At 43.1% G+C, this 17,605-nt stretch overlaps 1 pseudogene; it reads right to left on the minus strand.

Annotated features, from left to right (window-relative positions):
- Nucleotides 1-2,364: 2,364 nt before the first annotated feature.
- LOC114866015 (major histocompatibility complex class I-related gene protein-like) lies at nucleotides 2,365-16,823 on the minus strand (annotated as a pseudogene).
- Nucleotides 16,824-17,605: the final 782 nt, after the last annotated feature.

Consider the following 17,605-nt stretch of genomic DNA (forward strand, 5'->3'; position numbering starts at 1 on the left):
TCCGGTAAGCTCGGGGGAATAAACTCCATCGCTCCGGTGCGTGGTTATGCGCGGAGCCGAACGAACAGAGAAAGAGGGAAAAACAAAGTGTTGGGTCTGAAAATACCACAACAGCACTGATCCACACAGAGACGAGAACAATATAGCACACAGAGCCAACCAGAGGTTTTACTTGGCCAAGGGGAGTTCGCCTGAGATCTTAGCGTTGTAAGCGCTTCACTCAGAGACCAACCAACTCCAACGAACTTCCCCAAAGCACAACATTTTATTGAAGCTTGTACACGCCTCCATCATCATCATCATCATCATCACATCATTGCTGAACATGCGGAAACACTCACATTAGGCATAGCAGTACTCCTCCAACCCCTCTTGTGGTTTTGAACCCCTACGCCTGCGTAGGAGCACAGAGCAAATGGCAAATGTGACAAAATTGTTCTTCGTATATGACAATACTTGAAAACCTGCGGTTAGAAGTCTGTGCAGCTGTCAATGGGGTTATAAGGCACAGCAAATGCAAACCATAAATGGAAAATGTAAAAAAGGTAAATGATAAATTAATATAAATGAAATGGATAAATTATATGGGTTAAATGATATAGAATAAACACCAAAGATAAATGAGATTAATTATAGATGAAAATATATTTTCTCCAACACAAAGAAAAACTGCAACAGACCTGGGTGCAGGCTGGCGCTGGCTGGGTCCAAGTCTGGCCAGATTGTTCTGTCAGAACACACGGAGGAGGACCCAAATGCACAGCGCACAGACGTGGTGAGGAAGGAATCAGGGTTTATTAGCACACTCGTAATCAGTCGGTCCAGGTGAAACACAGAGAAGCCCGGTCTTTAAGCACAGGCAAGGATCAGGCAATATCAGGTCCAGTAGGCAGGCAAAGGTCTGGCACACAGGGAAGCACAGCGACGGTACAGATAAGGACTAGGAAAACTCACAGGTCAAATGGTCAAGCTGGTTTCGTTATCCAAGCAAAGGTACAGGCAGGGGTCAGACAGGATTCAGTGGTCAGGATAAATCAGGATCAAACACAAGAGACGATACTAGAACGCTGGATGGAAGTACTATGACTTGACAATCTGGCAGCTAGAGAGTGTGTGAGGAGAAGACTAAATACTGGAGCTTGATTAATTAATTACTGACAGGTGTGCTTAATGAACCGGGGAGTGAACAACTGAAACGAGAACAGGAAGTACTTCAAAGTAAAAACAGGAAGTGGCCTGGAACGTGACACTCACATTGATATAGCCCGGCAATTAAATCAATTACTTAAATTCAGTCAGCCTGTCTGTGGTTGTGCATTTGGGTTCTTCAACGTCCTGCTCGTTTGTTTGGACAGCATCAAGTTAGGTTTGTTGTGCCGAGTGGGAACGTGTAGCTCTAAGTTTAGTCAGCCTAAGGATTTGTTAGCTCAGGCTTGAGCAGTTTCCCTGGTGTGTGCAGCCAGTGTCAGCCGCTGTGCGTGTGTGTGTCTGTGTGTGTGTGTGCGTGTGTATATATGTATATATACCTGAGTTTTTACAAATATAACTGTTGAGCTGTGAGGAGCCAGAAGCTCGAGAGGATTGAGCTGACTCATCTGGGGCTTATTTCTCCACAGGAAGGTCCCATTGAGGCCTGGTTTGAAATCCCTGGTATCAATTCAATTCAATTCAATTCAATTCAATTCAATTCAATTCAATTCAGTTCAATTCATATAGCGCCAGATCACAACAAAGTGATCTCAAGGCACTTTACAAAGTAAGGTTTAAGACCTCACAACTAAACCCAACAGATCCCACATACAGCAGGCAAATCAGCCAAACTGCTGCGGACACAGATGAGCACAGATGAGGAGGAAGCAGCGGCTGCAGGTCAAATTCTAAAGGTGCTGGCGTCCGTATCAGAATGCTGTTAAAGAGGCACAAAGACGCAATTAATTCTGTTTAAATCCCCAACAACTGTGTCGCTTGGAACAATCTGAGATGTGCAATAATGTCCTGCAGCTTTTTACTGATACGGTTGTGACCACAGGGGTCCTTATCTCAGCTCCTGCTTCCGTCTCTTGCCTGGTTGCGTTTCATTAGTTTGAGCCAATGACTCTGACTTGTGGAGGAAGTGATCGCTGCTCGAGTTCAGTTTCAGGTTTGATCCACTGGGTGGCGCCAAACCACACATTATCACAACGACACGATCACATCAGACAAGTATGAACTTGAAGTTGTTACTGCGTTTTGAGGAAACAAAATGAAAATTTTGCAACTGATCGAGCTTCAACGTGCTTCAAATGTCAGAGCATCAAATGTTTTCTTTAGGTTCTACAGAATCTAGAGAGAATCTTCTCTCAGTCCTTCAAACACAGACGATACTGGATGTTTGAATTATTGTTTATTACTGAGAAGACGACTGTGAAGAAGCATTTGTTTATTGCTGACTCACTAATAATGAAAAGGTGTAAAACTGTAAAACAAATGTCAGTCACTGGAAACAACACAGGCTCAATAAAATCCATCAACATAAACATAGAAACACGGGTCATGAAGAAAAAGTAAAATGTTTGACAGTGTAACAAAACAACAAATGATGTTGTGACACCACATGGTTTCAGAACGAGCTTCAATACAAACAATCCACTGATCTTCAGCCTTTTAGGACGAAAACATCTGATGGTTAGAAATAAAAATAGTAAATAAAATGTGGAAAAGATGAGATCAGTTGTAGAATGTGTTAAGAGTAAAGGACTCACTGTGATCATTCATTTTTGTCTGATGATGATGATGATGATGATGATGATGATGAAGAGTCTGAAGCTACAGAAGGAAAATGCATTTGAACATTTCACACTTTTACCTCAAAAACAGCAGATTCACTGTTTGAGTGCTGACGGTGTTTCACCTACTCTTCGTCGGTGAGAAGCCTGAAACAAAGACACGCGACAGTTAGTTACATGAACAACCAGCACTCACAGCCTCTGGGCTCCTCACCCTTCCTCCTCATCCTCCTCCTGCTGATGAAGAGTCCAGTGGCGCCGACCAGCAGCAGCATCAGTCCGGCACCAGCCGCCACCACAGCAGCTGCTGGAAGCTCTGAGGAGGAACCTGGAACCAGAGGAACCCGTTAACAGCTGCTCAGACGGAGCATCAGCGGCTGGAGGTTCTGAACCCTCACCCCAGTTGGTTCTGATCACAGCTCGGTCCAGTCTGGTCACGATGTCGCTCTCAGCACCAGAACCTTGAAACACACATTCATATCTGCTCCAGTCCTGAGCTGTGACTGATGAAAGGTCCAGGTGGACCCTCATCTGGAAGGTTCCATCAGGGTTGGGGAGGATCTCTCCATGGTCCACGTCCTCATGGGTCTGTTCTCCATCTCTCCTCCAGAACATGTCGGCTCTGTTTGGGTAGAAACCTGTAGCGAAGCAGCTGATTGGAGACGAGGGGGACTTCTGGAGCAGAGACACTGAGGGAGGACCTGGAGCCGAGGGAGGTTTAATACAGAGAAGACGCCTGTGGACGGTTCGGCTGCTGCCGTCACCTTGTCTCTGCAGAAGCTGTTGCCGTAGGCGACGAAGCGCTGCAGACGCTCAGGGCAGCGGTCCATGAGCTTGGTTCTGTACAGCTGCTCCTTGTGTCTCTGTAGGAGGCGGCCGCTCCGCGTACAGCCACGCCAGCCGGTCCAGGTCCAGAGACACGAAGTCCTCCCCGTCGTACCCGAAGCGCTCGGAGCCGGCGACGGTCTCATCGTCCGTGGAACAGCTGAACATCTCCTGGAAAACGTGAGCGCCTGAAAGACGGAGAGCGAGAGAGCAGACGTGAGCTCAGAGACTGGAACAAACAGAGCAGGAAGCAGCTCCACCTGCTGTGGTTCAGGAGCAGCCTTGTTGAGGCCCACGCAGGCCGGACGTGTCTCTCCCTGTGCTCCGGGTCGTCTCGGTTCAGCGTTTGGACCCAGTCCTGTCTGGGTTCGGGCCTCTTGCTGCTGTCGCAGTACTCCACATTCACTCCATCACCGTGGAGACGGCCGCAAACGGAGGGAAGGCGCCGGGTCCAGAGGAGACGGTGATGAAGTAGGTCAGAGTGTGGCTGACTGAGACAACCATAACAAACACAGTGACGTCATCCACAGAATGAAAGTGAAAGTAACAGGGAAAATCCTCAACCAGAACCTCTGCTCCAGAGTTTTGCAGAGTGAGATAAATCAGTCAGACTTTTATTCAGTCCCGCTCGTTTGTGTCAGGTTTTCATTATGAGGTTCATCTATGACGCACATCCAGATCTCAGCTTCTTATTTAAAGACTGAAAACGAACCATTATTATTACCTGAATGTGTGGCCGGAAGAACGAGCAGCAGAACGATCATGGCTGCAGAAAACTCCATTGTTCCGTGTGATGAGGATGTGGAGCTTCGTTCACCGTTATTCCGCCAATATTCAACTATCACGCCCCAACGCGGAGCAGCACGACGAGGTCTGATGCGTTTCCTTTAATCACTGACGGACCAGCGCCCCCTGCAGGTGACGTCAGAAAGCGCAGGTGACGTCATAAAGTGCAGGTGGCGTCAGAAAGTGCACGCAAAGAACAGCCAATGAAAAGGAAGGATTAATCAATAATCAACTGGGGCAGAAACAACATTTCATCCTCAGCTTCGTGAAGATCAAACCTTGGGCTACATCATCTCACACAGGCCTCAAAGTCAAATTTCAGTCTATGGGTTTATTTAGTAATTTAAAGCTTCAGGAAAATCTGAACTTTGCTGCTGCAGAATTATTGTGATGTTTGTTAGAAACGAAACGAAATGTTTGCTAGTTTATTGGAGATAAAACTTGTTTTGACAGTTTTTCAGAGACATTAGTTGAGACGATATTTCATAAAAAATGTATAATAATTTAATAATTAAATGCATTTTCTTCATGGCAATCAGTTGTTGAAAAGGCTTGTATTTGTTTGAATAACAATAACAACTTTTATTATTTATTGAGAATATTACGTAACATTTAGTCACATTTTCTGTTACATCAACGTCACCAAAGCAGACAAATGTATAGTTAGTTGTAACGCAGTTTCTGCAAAATACATTGTGATGAAAACAGATGAAAACAAAACAAGAGGCTGTTTCCTGCTTTAACAATAGAACACTGACCTCAGAGGAATGAGGTTCATCTGCTCTCACCAATACATCAACATGCTTTAATGTGTGCTTAATGCAGTGCTTCCTCATCGTCAGAGGAGGAAGGTGCAGCAGCACAGACGCAGCTCTAACACCAACCTCTGCTCTTCTAGTCCTCACTGGGAAACAGATGACACAGAACTTAATGTTAGACATCGGTGGTGCTGTGTGAAGGACATACACAGTTCAAAATAAAGGGAACATTTAAACAACACAACGTAACTCCAAGTCCATCACACTTCTGTGGAATCAAACTGCAACACTGACTGACACCCAGTTTCACTGTTTCGCTGTTGTGCAAATAGAATAGACAACAGGTGGAATTATAGGCATTTAACAAAACAGCCCTGATAAAGAAGTGGTTCTGCAGGTGGTGACCACAGACCAGTGTCAGGTCGTTGCTTTCTGGCTGAGGTTTCTGTCACTTCTGAATGCTGGCGGTGCTTTCAGTCTAGTGGCAGCGTGAGACCCAGTCTAGAACCCACAGGTTCAGGTGGTGCAGCTCATCCATGCATCAGTGGGAGCTGTGTCCAGGTTTGCTGTGTCTGTCAGCGTGGTGTCCAGTGCATCCTGCAGTGACCAGTTTGGCAGTGGCTCAGTACTGGTGCAGTCACTGGTACTGCTCAGTACATGGACAGCCCTCCATGTGCTCGTCAGCATTAGGTACTGAGACGAGGTCCTCAGACCTCCTGTGAGACCACGTGCCGGTGCTGTTGGGTTCCTCCTAATGACACAACGCTGGACCTCCTGGTTGGAGTGCGTCACAGCTCCTGCAGGATGAAGCGCTGAGGCTGTGGACTGGCCGCCCGTTCCCCACACCTGAATCCAACGGAGCCTGTGTGATGTGTCACGTCTGGCTCCATCCACCAACAGCACGCTGCTCCACAGACGTCCAGGAGCTGGTGGACGCTCCAGTCCAGGTCTGGGAGGAGATCCCTCAGGAGACCGTCACCACCTCATCAGGAGCAGGTCCAGATGTTGTAGGGAGCTCATACAGGCACGAGGAGGCCACGCCCCCCACTGAGCCTCATTCTGACTGTTTGAGGACATTACATCAAAGCTGGATCACACTTCAGTGTGAGTGTGACTCTGAATCCAGACCTCCATTCATTTGATTTGTCAGCACATTCAACTATGAAAACAAGTATTTAATAGGAATATTTCATTCATTCAGATCTAGGATGTGTTATTTCAGTGTTCCCTTAATTTTTTTGAGCCGTTTACTTTTAAAGTCAATTGTAAAAACATGTCGATGTAATAATAACAAAACCGGTGGAAACAACAGTTCAGGTTTGATCCACTAGATGAAGCCAAACCACAGATTATAACAACGACCTGCTCCCAACGAGATCACATTTGATTCAACGATGAGCCTGGAGCTGTTGCTCTGACTGTTTCAAAGAAATAAAATATATTAGAGATGAGAATCACACTAGAAATAAAACCATGTCTCAACATGTTTCAAATGACTGAACAGCAAGTGTTTTTTTCTGACTGCAGTGATTAAACATGACGTGGTTCCTCATTTTCACGTCTCCTCGTCTCTCGTCTGCTGTTACTTTAACATGTCTTTCAGTTACTGAAGTTAGAAGTGAAACTGACTCATCAGCGCATTGTATTTCTGGACTCTAACAGACATGTTGTGTAACGTTACAGTGGCTGACGAGGACTTTAACTCTGGACCAGGATCCGGTTTCACACTGGAACAAGCTTTTCTCCTGTCAAAGTCAAAGAGATCAATCTTCTCTCAGTCCTTTAAACACAGACGATACTGGATGTTTGAATTACTGTTTATTACTGAGAAGACGACTGAATAAAGCAGCATCTGTTTATTGCTGACTCACTAATGATGAAAAGGTGTAAAACTGTCAAACTTCAGTCACTGGAAACACAGGCTCAAAAAACAACAATAATCTGAAATACAATGAAATAAAGTAACTACAGCATCATGTGAAGCTTCAAGCTCCACAAATAAACATGAGAGAACGTTCAGTAATAACAAACCTCCCATCAACAGAAGCTGCTGACGTTTTAACCAAACAACAAATAAAAACCAAAACAAAATAAAATGAAATCAATCTGGTCTAAACCTAAACCTCCTAAATCTGTTACAAACGTACTGACGTTTGGCTGAAGCAGTGAAGACGCTGCATCTCTGCACAGAAACGAGTGAACACCACAAACGAACACACAAGAGGGACAGGACGACAGGTAAGAAACTGATGACGCACGAAGCACAAGTCAGACAACTACTGTGAAACAGACAAACAGGGACACACAACTCTAACTGGACTGAACAAAGGCGACAAAACACATTAAACAACATTTAAACAACGGACAAGTCTGTTTGGAGGCAGGACTGACTTCAGTTCAGGGAAACAAACAAGAAACACTGGAACTTTTAACCTGTAGTTTAGTGACTTTAACACAATAATCCTCAATATGAAAAAAAAAAACTATAACAAAAGAAAACGCAGCCAATGAAGCAGGTTCAAGCATCAAACTGGTTCAGGTCTGAGGTGGTTCTGTTTCCTCCACTTCCGTGTAGAAGAAGTGACGCCTCCTCATATCGTATCTGATTAGACGTCAGCGCGTTCTGAACTATTTGTCACAATAGAAACAAAGAACAAGAAAAGCTGAGTAACGTTATAAAAATCATCAGCTGGGACACGAACAACGAGTCTTCAGTGTGTGAGAAGCTGCTTAATGTGCTCAGGTTCAGGTCCAGCAGCACCACTTTGACCCATTAAATAGTCAATGTACCAGTGAAAATTCATTTTTACACTGGTCACAGCACAGAATGAGCAACAGCAATGATCAAAACTATGTCTGAATTAGTTTTGATCATTTGTTTCTAGTTTTAAAAAGTTTGTCTTGTCAGAATCACATCATAGAAATGACCTGGGTTCAAAGCTGCTGAGTTTGGACCTCAGGACTCAGTTGCTCCAATACTCCACATTCGTGCACAGCTGTCGAGTTAAAACACGTTGTTAGTCCACAGCTTCACACTGAGTCCTACAACGTCTTCCAATGTAAAGTGAGTGAAGCAAGTTGTACTTACGACATGGAGGTCGCTTGGCTGAAATAGAAAGAAGATATTATGATGAAAAACACGTTTCAGCACATTATAAAACATGATCATAATTGTGTTGTTTGATTTATTAAAGAATTGTATCTAATTCTATCCCAACTTCATCATATTCATATTATGAAAGTGTAGCTGAGCCACAGTGACTTTTGCATTTCTAATAAAGACTAAGTTCAACATGAAGAGACAAAGCAGACGATGCTTCTGTTACCGTTTCTCTTTCTGTAGACGATGAATCCAATCACAGCAACAAGTGCAACAAGAACCACAGCAACGATGACGACGATCAGACTCATGGAGTTTCCTGTTGTAACAACAAACCACAGCATGAGGAGAAAAACGCCTCTATGCTCACTAGTAAAAAGACACTGGAGGAGTTTGTCTGTTCTTCATGTGGGTTCTCTCCTGTAATGGAAAAAATGTTCCTTCCTTATTCTGTCTATGTCATATGATTTATGACTTATGCTGCAATTAATATCTTACACTATGTTCAGTCTCACATCTGTTTTTTATATTTTACATTTACTTAGATTACTCTATTGATGAAATTTCCCAATTTTGGGACTATTAAAGGCTTATTCTAATTCTTATTCTTATTCTTATTCTTATTCTTATTCTTATTCTTATTCTTATTCTTATTCTTATTCTTATTCTTATGTTTATTCTTATTTTTATTTTTATTTTTATTTTTATTTTTATTTTTATTTTTTTTTTATTTTTATTTTTATTCTTATTCTTATTCTTATTCTTATTCTTATTCTCATTCTTTTGGTTTTCTCTGCCTCTTAGACCCTGGACTCCCAAACCCACGACCCTCCCATGGCCTCTCACCCAGTGACAGTGACCGTTAGAATAATTATATTTGCAAAATGTACATTAAAACTATTTGACATTCATATAATTTCACATCAAGCACAAACATTAAATTGTTTAATAATTGTAAAATTGTTTTAATCAAAGTCTCACCGCAGTTGGTTCTGATCTTTGTTTTTTCCAGTATGATGATGTCGTCATTCATTCCAGACAGTTGAAACACACATTCATATCTGCTCCAGTCCTGAGCTGTGACTGATGAAAGGTCCAGGTGGACCCATCTGGAAGGTTCCATCAGGGTTGGGGAGGATCTCTCCTTTGTCCACGTCTGTGTGAATCTCTTCTCCATCTCTCCTCCAGAACATGTCGGCTCTGTTTGGGTAGAAACCTGTAGCGAAGCAGCTGATTGGAGACGAGATGCACTTCTGGAGCAGAGACACTGAGCGCGGACCTGTGTGGGTGAAATTAGAAATACAGAAGGTTTATTAGTGGACAGGTTAATCCACAGTGAGTCTCTGATCATATATTTTGTTTAAAAATATTAAAACTCTAATTTGGTCCCAAATATCTTTAACGTGTGTTTAACAAGTGTTCAAACTTGTTCAAACTTTAGGACCAACTGAACAACAGGTTGACCATCATTGCATCTAATAGAGCTGTGGTTCTGGTATTGTGATAATGATATTTATAAATATTGCGTTTTATTAGATTGTGCAATTCTTTTTTTATATTTTTACTTGTCGCATATGAATGAGGCCTCCTGTTCTTATTCTTTATTATCATTGACATATTTGTATGCATGGATTACACACACACACACACACACACACACACACACACACACACACACACACACACACACACACACACACACACACACACACACACACACACACACACACACACCTTACCTTAGATCAATGATCTTTACCTTTTGTCATCTGAGTCTCATAATTTAAATACGTCTTAAGCAACTCATGGTAAGTGTGGATGAGGCGATGCTCTGTCTCTTTTATGGAAGCTTTGTCTTTATCAAAGATCTGCTTAATGACAACAGCTTCTTGTTTCAGAGGAATCCATGTCAGATTCTTCAGGTCCAATGACATAAAATCTTCTCCATCATAACCGTAGTAGAAAAATCCAGAAATCTCTTTAGTGTCTTGGTCCCACTCGCTGCCTACTATTCCCTGTAAACAGTGCACACCTGAGAGAAAAACAAAATGGTGGAAGAGTGATATTTCTAGTGAACAGTTAGTTACAGTTCGATACAGTACAATGATACGTGGAAGAGAAGGAACATGGAGTGGGTTGGATGAAATGAGAGTGGAAAGAATGGATGTTCTAAACAGTAAATGCAAATGTGAGCACATGAAATGATTCCACAAATTATCACCAGATATTGTTTCATACAGTGTCCCTGTATTCCTTTAGCGACCAAAATGCCTGTTAGTGACCCAGGATTTCTCCAAATAATAAAAACGTGACTGTTGAAAAATTTGTTTTGTTGTTTTCTGAAAAAGCACTGATGCACAGTCAACTAAAATGAAAAGTAACACTTGACTTTACAGCAATGTAAAGTCGGAGGAGTTTCAAAAATATATAAATCCTTCCACGGTCCAAAGACATGTGTTTAGTTTGACTGGCTACTTCTCCATTGTCCGTAAGTGTAAATGTGTGTGTGCTTGTTTGTCTCTGTGTGGCCCTGCAATAGGCTGGAGACCTGTTCAGGGTGACCCTGACTCCCACCCTCAGCCTGCTGGGATACGCTCCAGCGGTGGCTGTTCAAACTGGGACAGGCTCCAGCGGTGTCATGTTTCTACCTGTTCTCTCCTCTTTCCAGCGTTAGTTTTGTGTTCATCTAGTTACCGACCATGCCTGTTACCTTTTGCACTTTGTGTCCTTGTAGCCGTGCTCCTTTTGTGCCTTGCCATGTGCTGTAAGTGTTCAAGAATTGTGTCTGCATCCTGTTTGTGGAATTAAAGAAGTTATACTTACCTTCTGGTCTCCGACAAATCAGGTGTCTGTAGAACATTCCTTACCCAATGTGTGAGATTCAATCAAACTGCATGCCACAGAAGTCTGGGCTACGGCTGAATGGCAGAACGGGTCGGCATGCATGAATACGTTCACAAGCTTCTCGAAAGCTCTTAAACAGATTTTCCAAGAGGTTACTCCTGGCCGTGAGGCAGCTCAGATACTGGTAAATATCAGAAATAAATAAGGAGATCAGAGCACATCTAAATACGACATGGAGTTCCGCACATTTGCCGCGGAGACCGATTGGGACGCTGCCACACTGGGAGATGTGTTTATCCGGGGCCTTCCCCGCTGTGTGAAGGACTGTTTAGCGGCAAGAGAGCTCCCTAGGGAGCTAGACGCGCTCATTAAGTTGGCCATTAAGATTGGCCAGTGTTTGTGGAGCAGCAAACGGGAATAGCCCGCGGAGGCTCGGGGAGCCATTCGCTGTGTCAACTACCTCTTCCAGATTGCAGTTGTCCCCAGAAGAGCTCATGCAGTTGGGACATGCGCGGCTGATGGGGGACAAGAAGAGACGACGACTCTACCTGGGACACTGCCTGTATCATGGCCACTGTCTCTATCCTTCCACCGGGCTGTGTGGTGGGTGTGTCAAGACACAGGTGAAGGACGCCACCAGGGACCTGCCAAGGCCTCCAGCTTGTCCCCCTAACCGTTTGTTCGTTCCTCCAGACCTGGGAGGGGAGGTGATTCACTGGGTTTGTCTCCCATTTTTGTCAGGAGATCTGTGCACTGCTAGGGGCCGAGGTCAGCCTCTCTCGTACCACCCGGAGTCCAACGGTCACACCAAGAGGACAAATCAACAGTTGGAGACGGGGTTACGTCTCCTCTCCTCCAGGAGTCCTTCCACAGTTGATCTGGATCGAGTATCACACATTCAGTATAACACTCTCCACCACTGGGCTGACGCCCTTCCAGTGCGCTTATGGGTTCCAGCCGCCGCTGTTTCCGTCTCGGGAAAAAGAGGTGCAGGTCATTCAACGGTGTCGGCGGACCTGGAGTCATGCTCGGCAGGTCATGTTGCAGGCTCAGGCCAGATATAAGGAGGCGGCGGACCGTAAGCGATCTCTGGAGACTGAGTATGCCATTGGTGATCAGGTTTGGTTGTCCACCAAGGACCTTCATTTAAAACTGGCGTCACGTAAGTTGGCAAGATTCACTGGGCAATTTACCGTCACCAAGATCATTAATCCTGTCCTGTCAGGGTCTCCTTGCCTAGATCCAGGAAGATTCACCCTATGTCCATGTCAGTTGCCTCAAACGGTCAGGACCCTCCTGGCCTGTTGACAACGGGGTCGTGGTGCCAATACCTTGTTGACTGGGAGGGGTGTGGTCCGGAGGAGCGCTCTTGGATTCCTGCCAGGGACATCTTGGATGCCAGTCTGATTGCAGACTTCCACCAGGGTCATCCTGACCTCCCCGGACCTTCTGCACTTAAGATGGACTGGCATGTGCTTGTGGTTTTTCTGTTGCTGTGATTTTGTGATTTTGCCTTGTCCTTGTGTACCATAGCCATGATTACCTTGTTTTTGACCCAGCCTGTTTTGACCACGGAGTTTTGCCTGCTTCTTTTGTGCCTTCGCCACGAGCTGTGAGTGTTCAAGAATCGTGTCTGTATCAGGATCCTGTTTGTGGAATTAACTTATCTTACTTACCTTCTGGACTCCAACGCCGTGCATGTGGGTCCGATTCGTCAAGCCGCCTGACAGGAGGTAGCTGTTCAAACTCTAATAAAATGGGGGCTCATTCCATGGTTTTGTTGGCAAGTTGTTGTTTGGTCTGAAGCCATTTTGTGATTTGTTGCTGTGTCATTGATTGTGTAAGCTAGCTTTGGCTCTTGACATGAGGTGATTTGGTCTCTGTTACCACATGGTTCCTACCACATGGCTTCTACAGGGCTTTTGTTTTGTTCCAGTAAGTGTCCCGTTGGTTGTTGTCTTGAGATTTTGGTTCACCTGTCTTGTATTTAAGGTCTTAGTTTGTGCACAGTCTTTGTCGGTTTGGTGGTGATGATGATGCTATGTTTTGTTCAATTTTGTCCATGTGTGTTCTTTGCTCCTGTCTTTGTTAAATGTTTTAAAATTTAGAATTACTGATTATTATTTTCCTGCACTGCAGTGATGTTGAGCTGTAATACTGTAATGTCGTCTTCTTATTAAATTACTTTGATTTACATGTTTCCATTCTGGGTCATTGCATTTGGGTCCTACCTCTGGTTTAGTTTGTGGGCCTTAGAAGCCCTGTTCTCCTGCTCTTTGCCCTGGCAGAACAGTGTCAGGTTGGTTGTTTGTGTAATTTTACTTGAGAAATAATAGTACTGGGTGGCTGCATGTTTCAAGGAGCACTGTAAGTAACTGCATGAAGACTGAGGTTGAGTTTAGTTTTCTTCTAGTAGGCAGTTAGTGGTGAAGACTTAGTTCTTTAGTGCATGTTGGATCAACCCTGTCCTATGATGCTTTCTATTGTTCACTGTATCATGGATGCTGAAGTAAAGTACAAGCTGGATAACAAAATAGCTGTACCTGCTTCTTCTAGGTGGGATTGCTTTCAAGATGGTGCCGCATGTGACAGCAAGTTTTAGAAGCTCTGTCCTTTTCCTTGCGTTGTTTAGTTGTTTTTTTTAAGCTGTTTGTCTTTTTTGTTTTCTATACAATTGCATATGGAGAGGTGCACAAACCTCATTAGTTTTGCACTATGTTTTATTATCTCTTTTCAACTTTTTGAGACAGCCTTGAGGGACCCTTTAAGATGCATCTGCTGCTGTTTACTTTTTCTCTTTGTGCAGCTGCTGTAAACACAAAGATGTCCCCGCTGTGGGATTAATAAAGTCGTATCCTATCCTGTCTCTCTGTTTGTTGGTGGAAAAGTCTGATAAGTCACAACATTGCTGTACTGATTTTTAAAAGGTTAACACTTTGACCAAGCCAGACTCTCACCCATTACTTTGTGTTAAAGACTGCATTAAACAAATCAATTCAGCAAGTTATGTAAGTACATTAAGATTGACCTGTTAAAAGGGGAATATCTGCTTATTAACTCTTTGGACAGAGAATTTTTTTTCTAAATTTGTTTCTGTACATTATCACAGTGAACTTTAAATAAAACAGCTCAGATTCCATTGAAGTGCAGATTTTCAGCTTTAATTCTGTGGGTTGAACAAAAAGATTGCATAAAAATGTGAAAAACTAAAGCTTTTTTAAACAAAGTAATTAGTCAATAAACAATTGACTTCTATGCTATTGCATAGGCAGGTGTGGGCAATTCCCTTGTTATGTGATTATCAATAAAGCAGATATAAGGCCTGGAGTTGATTAGGGGAGTCGTGCTTGCATTCTGAAGAGAAGACTTTATGAAAGTAAATACAGACAATACACCTCATAAACCTCAAGAACAGAAGGCTAGATTGGACTTTGCTAGAAAACATCTAAAGAAGCCAGCACAGTTCTGGAAAACCATTCCTTAGACAGACGACACCAAGATCAACCTCTACCAGAATGATGGCAAGAGAAGGCGTAGAGAAGCTCATGATTCAAAGCACACCACGTCATCGGTAAAACACTGGAGGCAGTGTGACAGCACAGAAGCAGATAAATCATCCAGATCCAGGTAAATGCAGTCAAACTGATTGGACAGCGTTTCATATTACAGATGGAAAACGACCCAAAACATACAAACAAAGCAACTCAGGAGTTTAATAAATCAAAGAAGTGGAATATTCTTAAATGGCCAAGTCAGTCACCTAATCTTCACCCAACTGAAGATTTTGTTAAAAAAATGCTTTAGTTTTTCACATATTTATCCAATCTTTTTGTTCAACCCACAGAATTAAAGCTGAACGTCTGCACTTCTGAGGCATCTGCAGCTGAGCTGTTTTATTTAAAATTCACTGTGATAATGTACAGAAACAAAATTAGAAAAAATGTGTCTCTGTCCAAATAGTTATGGTCCTGACTGTACATTCATGGGTTTTGGCCTTTGTAATGCACCTGCTACGTGTCAACAAATAATGAACATGGTTGTAAATGGTCTTGGGGGTTGTGTTGTGTACCATGATGATGATGATGATGATGATGGCGATGATGATGATGATGATGATGATGTGGTGGTAGTGTACACGGTGACAGCTGGGAGGAACACGTGAGGCGTATTAATCTGCCATCGTGTGACACCACTTTATGCAGGACACGTATTCTACTTATTAATCTGTCCCTGTTAGATGTTAACAACTCAGCAACCTGGAGTCCATTTAAACCAGAAACAGAAGTAAAAGTTAAGCAGAATATACTGTACCTTCAGTTTGGTTGAAGAGTTGCATGACACCATCAAGTGCGGCCTTTAAAACATTGGGATGGTTCTCAAAACAGTCCACACTAATAATTTTTAGGAGCTCAGGGTATTTATGAAAGGTTTTGTTGGCTACATCCCCAAAAGCTTCCATTTTTCTGTTACTGTCGCAGTAACCCACCATAGTGTCATCAACCAGTGCCATGGACATAGACTGTGGGAGGTGAGGGATTCCAGTAGTTGTAAAAAACGCAGCTTTGAATGTATGTTTCACTGTGGAATGAAAATTGATACTTTCATTATAAACACAAAAACATTATAATCACAAATCACCAACGTAGTTTATTCCAATCAGTGAAACAGAAGTTATTCATAAAAAAAAATACCAAAGAAACACATTTAAAGTATTTAAACACAAACTTACCTGATGATGAAAGGTGAAGAAAAGCAAGAAACAGAAATAGTTTGTTCATCTTGTTGGACGAGGAGACGTCTGCAGGGAGGACGTGGACGGTGTGTTCAGGAGCAGGTCTCAGTGTTCAGCTGATCTCAGGTCAGAAATTCACACTTAGCGTCAAAACATTTCAGTGTTGCCGAAATCACACTATAAGCTCTTAATATTCTACCTTCATTTTGCCTCGACTATATATAATATTCAACTAAGAGTTCATGTTTTGGAGCAGAATAGGTTTTGGTTTGTTGCTTTCAATAAGAAAATAAATCTCCATAAGGTGTGTTATTGTGCAGCCAATTGTACCAAATTTAGTTAAAGAGTTCAGGAACAAACCTTAAAGCTTGAAACTGCAACACATTAAGAATAATTGTACTTACAAAACGCTGAAGCCAATAGTTTTTCACCTCAGTGATGAAGTAACTCTGGTGAACGTTCTCATTAGTTCACCCTCAAGCTCTCATCTCTACACATGTGAGTTTGACTGCTGGACCTCTGCTCATCAGCCTGTAAAACTTGAGCCCCACCCTTCATCCAAACTAAAAGTGCTTCTTCCTCATTCCAAACACTCGAAGCAGAAGAACGCTTGATCACCAGTTTGTGATCCACTGATTTACCATGTGCAGCTCACACATTATTATTAGTTTACAAACATGGTTCAGTCCTGATCCAGTTCAACCTCACTGTCATGAACACATCCTGCTCAAACACAGCTGTGATTTCAGTTACTGACATGATGCAGAACCTGCTGCAATGATTCACACGCTGCATATTTGACATGAAGAGACTGAAACTACAGCTATAAACATGCATCTTATGACAGACAGGCCTGAACATGAATCAGCCTCAAGCACAGGATGTGTAGAAGATGCCAGAGATGCTGATGCAGGATCCAAAGATGGAAACAGAGTCAGGACGCAGTAACTGCTGCTTTAAGTTCACAAACGAGTTAAAACAACAGAACAAGAGGACAATAAAAAAGGGCAGAACTGAAGCTGAGTCCAAAGGTTTTAAAAAAGCTTTAAAAACGGGTGCCGTCAAAGTGTGATGACACCTGGTGGTGGATTAGTACTATTATTATTTATTAATTATTTTATTTTATTTTATCTGAGGACCTTTTCCTCCCACGTTCCTCAGGTTTAAACCACCATCGTGGCAGTTGTCTCTTGGCGCCGCTAGAGGCGCTCTTCTTCTCCTTCGCGCCCTTCTTGATTCGTTGCTGCCGTTTCCTGTGTTGGTTTTGTGACTGTTAAATTGATGCGCCTGTGTTTTAGAGCATTCAAGTCCTGCCTTTTGTGCCTCTGTTTAACACATCCATGACCTTAAAGGCCACAGAACGCTCAGCTTCTGACATGACATCCAGTGGAACAGGACATCATCATCCTCAGGAGGAGTTTTACTGGAAACCTTAAACCCCCATCAGTATCAGTTAATATGAACTGGACCCACTGTTTGCATAAACATATTCAACAAACAGCTGTGGGTCTGTGATCAGGTCAGATTTTCAGAGAACGTTGAACACGTGGCATAAAACCAAAGCTTAACGTTAGAAACAGACAAACCTCCTGTTTCACTCAGACTCTGAATAAACATTCTCAGGTCCGTGTGGGTTTTCTGGCAAACATTAATGAGCCACGGCAACAGGCAGGTTCATCTCCATCATCAGCAAAGAGTAAAATGTGAGGATGGGACAGGTTTCACTGCTGTGGAATAGAACCCTGAGTCTGAGAACACCCAGCATCCAGACACAGGAGGAACGTGGACCCGTCTC

The sequence above is a fragment of the Betta splendens genome, chromosome 11 (assembly GCF_900634795.4).
Source record: "Betta splendens chromosome 11, fBetSpl5.4, whole genome shotgun sequence".
Classification (NCBI taxonomy): Eukaryota; Metazoa; Chordata; class Actinopteri; order Anabantiformes; family Osphronemidae; genus Betta; species Betta splendens.